A 5,024-nucleotide genomic window follows, 5' to 3' on the forward strand; every position below is an offset into this window, starting at 1 on the left:
CAATCGCCTCGTCCCGTCCTCGCGGACCCCTCCTTGTTGCCCCGCTGTGCTCCGGAGGTCAGGGACGCCATGGACGACCCTGCGGCCACGCCCCTGTCATCCCCGTGCCCTGCTGCCTCCTAGAGTGCCGCGCCGTCGCCGTTCGTCTTCGACCGCGGGAGCGCAGTCTTCCTCCAACCCCGTCCAGATCCGAGTGGCCTCCGCCACCCTTGCCGTTCCTGGCCGGAACTGACTCCGGTGGCCCGTCCCCGTCGGAGTTGACCTCCACCATAGGCCAGCCCAGTGCCGCATCTTCCTCAGCCTGCTGTTCCATCGCCTCCTTGCTGCTGCCAAACGAGGCCCTGGTGTTCCTTCGTTTTGGACCGACAAGACCCGGATTCTGAACGCCAAGTACAACTACGAACCCGAAGACCACGGATGCATCAAGTTCCACTACGGCCGTGTACCACTACTTCCTCTACCGATGACTCGAACGTCTATGAACCGTGTACCACGACGAACATGTACGGCTACATGACGACCCGCCAAGACCCTGAACATCTACGGAATGTGTACAACTACGAAACGTGAACGACTACTTCCCCTACGACCCGTGAACGACTACTTCCCTCGACGAACTCGTTCCGCCCGAAAAGCTCGCTTCAAAGGTATAACCCCGAGACGACCGCGATGAGATGCCCTTGCATGTATGAGATGAACCGTATGTTTGCACCGTGTCCGAATTGTCACTCGTTTTCCATGCTGCCGTCCCGTGGGAACCCGGAAGTCGGGAGCACCCCACCATCTCTAGCATGTTGCGCACATCCGCACACTTCTCTCTTGCATCGGTATCTCAATCGAGTTACCGGAACCGATATGTTGCCGTGGCACAATTTTCGGATATGCTGTCGTGGCATCATTTTCGGAATGTTGCCGTGGCACCATTTCTGTTTCGCCGCCGTGGCACCCTTTTCATTCCGCCATGGCGACTAATGCTTCATAACATGCTCATGTCAACATTTCCAATAAAAAAAGCATAAACTTGTATATGTCATCCGCATCATGATAACAACATTTAAAATGTTTAAAATTGTGGTTGCCTTAATTGCTAAATGACATATGGGGATTTTCCGGAATTGTTGTTCGTTGCTTCCGGCCTCATTTAACCTTGACTAGATAGGTAGTTTTCATTTGCTTCACCCGCTTGCCCTGTTTAATAACATTTAATATTGTTGGGTACATAAACAAGAGAGAACTAAATAATTGATGTGGTGTTTTGTCAATATGCATTCCGATGCATATTGAGCTCCACTTAATTTGTAGGATTGCTTGTGCACTTTGCCATGACATGTATCATTAAACCGGACATGCATCATACTCGTTTGTGCTTCATGCCATGTTGATGTGTTTGTTGTTTACTATGTTGTTTGCTTCTTTCCGGTGTGCTTCTTCGGGTTGTTTCCGACAACGTTGCGTTTGTGAGGAACCGTTCGTCTACGTCCGTTTGTCTTCTTCATGGACTCGTTCTTCTTCCTTGCGGGATTTAAGGCAAGATGATCATACCCTCGAAATCACTACTATCTTTGCTATGCTAGTTTGCTCGCTCTTTGCTATGCCAATGCTATGATGCCTACCATTTGCTTGTCAGCCTCCCAAATTGCCATGTCAAACCTCTAACCCACCATGTCCTAGCAAACCATTGTTTGGCTATGTTACCGCTTTGCTCAGCCCCTCTTATAGCGTTGTTAGTTGCAGGTGAAGATTGAAGTTTGTTCCTTGTTGGAACATGGAGATGTTGTTTCTTGTTGGAACATGTTACTTGTTGGGATATCACTATATATCTTATTTAATTAATGCATCTATATACTTGGTAAAGGGTGGAAGACTCGGCCTTATGCCTGGTGTTTTGTTCCACTCTTGCCGCCCTAGTTTCCGTCATATCGGTGTTATGTTCCCGGATTTTTGCGTCCCTTACGCGGTTGGGCTATAATGGGAACCCCTTGACAGTTCGCCTTAAGTAAAGCTCTTCCAGCAATGCCCAACATTGGTTTTACCATTCGCCACCTAGCCTTTTCTTTCCCTTGGGTTCTGCAGACTCAAGGGTCATCTTTATTTTAACCCCCCTGGGCCAGTGCTCCTCTGAGTGTTGGTCCGACCGAGTAGACTGCGGGGCCACCTCGGGGCAACTTGAGGGATGGTTTTACTCGTAGGATGTCTCATCTGAGTGTGCCCTGAGAAAGAGATATGTGCAGCTCCTACGGGATTTGTCGGCACATTCAGGCGGTGTTGCTGGTTTAGTTTTACCCTGTCGAAATGTCTTGTTGTACCGGGATACCGAGCCTGATCGGAACGTCTCGGGTGGAGGTCTATTCCTTCGTTGACCGTGAGAGCTTGTGATGGGCTAAGTTGGGACACCCCTGCAGGGATTTGAACTTTCGAAAGCCGTGCCCACGGTTATGGGCAGATGGGAATTTGTTAATGTCCGGTTGTAGAAAACCTGAAGTCGACCTTAATTAAAATGAATCAACCGCGTGTGTAACCGTGATGGTCTCTTTCCGGCGGAGTCCGGGAAGTGAACACGGTTGTTGGAGTTATGCCTGACGTAGGTTGCTATAGGATCACTTCTTGATCATACTTTTATCGACCGTGCTTTGCCTTCTCTTCTCGCTCTCATTTGCGTATGTTAGCCACCATATATGCTAGTCGCTTGCTGCAGCTCCACCTCATACCTTTTACCTTACCCATAAGCTTAAATAGTCTTGATCGCGAGGGTGCGAGATTGCTGAGTCCCCGTGGCTCACAGATACTTCCAAAACCAGCTTGCAGGTGCCGATGAGTCCGTGCAGATGACGCAACCAAGCTCAGGAGGAGCTCGTTGAAGATCTTGTCCTTTGTGTTGTTTCCGTGCTAGTTGATCAGTAGTGGAGCCCAGTTGGGGTCGATCGGGGACCTTTGTCGCATTTGGGGTTCTTCTTTTATTTTGGTTCCGTAGTCGGACCATGAGTGTATTTGATTGATGTAATGTTTATTCATGTAATGGTGTGAAGTGGCGATTGTAAGCCAACTATGTATCTCTTTTCCTTATGTATTACATGGGTTGTGTGAAGATTACCTCACTTGCGACATATGCCTTCAATGCGATTATGTCTCTAAGTCGTGCCTCGACACGTGGGAGCTATAGTCGCATCGAGGGTGTTACAAGTTGGTAATCAGAGCCTTCCCCGACCTTAGGAGCCCCATTGTTTGATCGTTTTTAGCGGCCGAGTTGTGTTTAGATAAAATGTTTTGAGTCTTTAGGAATTATATATCGGAGAGTTTAGGAATTCTTTTTACTTCCCAGTCTCCTCATCGCTCTGGTAAGGCATCCTGACGTAGAGTTTTGACTCTTCTCTTCTCAAATTTCACTAAATTTTTTTTTAGGATCACGCGGGTATCTTGGAATCGTTCTGATGGTTTTATGATGAGAACATTGTCTTGGTGCCTCCTGTCAGGGGTTTAGTGGAAGTGTCCCGGGGAGTTGAGCTCTGAGGTGTTGTCATCATAATTTTATCATTGCAGTTCTGGAATACCTGAGTTTAGTACGCCGACATCGAAAATCTCTTTTATGTAGTTCGTTGGTGAGATAACCTCGACGCCACCCAGTACTGGGGCGGGAGTTCGGGAGTATTGCCATAACTTGTATAACGGATGCTTTTCGAAGGTTGAGGTAGATGATTTCCGAAGGTTTCTTGGTTATGTGTTGAAGGATGGATACAGCTGGATGTAGGATTTGTTAGTTTGGGTGAGATATTATGCTTCCCCTGTATCCCCAACACCTGATTGCATAACCGGAAAATTTCGGAGGTGTCATAGGTGGGTATTCAAGTAGCTCTTAGGATATCTTTCCGACAGATGTATGATTTGAAATTGGGGTTCGACGTCTAGTGGTCCGCCTATTCACGGTTGGTTTTACAGTGGTCTCATTGTGTCTTAAAGAGTCCTTGGCTATGCCGACTCGGGGACGCTTCGTATGTCATGTGCACTGCCGTGTACATGATGGTGCTGTACGATCGAGCCCGTGTAGGCCCCACCACGAAAACTTCGGACGAAATCTCTATCATATGTTTGTTCCGGCTTATTTTGCAAGCCAATCCTTTGTTTTGTTTTGAGTTGTGGTATTCAAGTTGCTTCAATGTCAAGTGTTGATTCCATACCTTCCCCAAATGGTGTTCTCATACTCCTATTTGAATATAATCATTCTGGATAATCGAGATTGTCTTGCCAATCCTTTTCAACCAGTGTGTCTCTCTTCAAGTGGATCCGATCATTTCAACATCAGCAAGATCAATTATCATTTCTTCTCAACGGTGTTCGTTTTCTTCTCAACGGTGTTTTCCCACCCTCCCACCCTTGTTTTCTTGAAGGATTCAGAATTATTGATCAAGTATCCATCTTATTGCTGTGAAGTCTCTCCATTCTTTTCCTTCAATGTTCTTATCCGGTGATTCTCATGAAGTTTCTAACGGAGCTTCAAGTTCGTCATTCTTCTTTCTTTTCTTCTCCGGTGGATTCAAGTCAAGATTTGTCAATTATATCCCCTTTTCTCGTTTCAAATACCTTCTCTTGACGATGCTCCTCATATTCATTCATTTCTCGCTATTCAATTGTTCCGGAATGCTCAAGATATCTCGAAGATTCGTGTTTCCACTATGCATTCGTTCAAGATCTTTCGAGGATGTTCTCTCATTCAAGTCTTTTATTTCAACCGGTGCATTATCTCTCTTCAAATTGTTCAACGGTGTTTCTTTTGAGTGGGCCCTAACCCACAGGTCTTTTTCCAGGATCTTACCTGACTCTTCTTATTTTCCCGGCGTTACTCTCAAATTCTTTTCCAAGTTTGACGTAAGAATGAGTTATCATCAGTCAAATGCCTTTCTCCTTGATCTTTCAAATTCTTTCATCGTTGGTTCAACCTTTCCAATTTTAATCCCGGAGATCTCAACAATTTGGTGGTGTTTCTCATCGTCATTCCCAGCATTTGAAGACCGAAGAAGATTTTTTTTCTC

Source organism: Triticum dicoccoides, chromosome 3B (genome assembly GCF_002162155.2).
Source record: "Triticum dicoccoides isolate Atlit2015 ecotype Zavitan chromosome 3B, WEW_v2.0, whole genome shotgun sequence".
Taxonomy (NCBI): Eukaryota; Viridiplantae; Streptophyta; class Magnoliopsida; order Poales; family Poaceae; genus Triticum; species Triticum dicoccoides.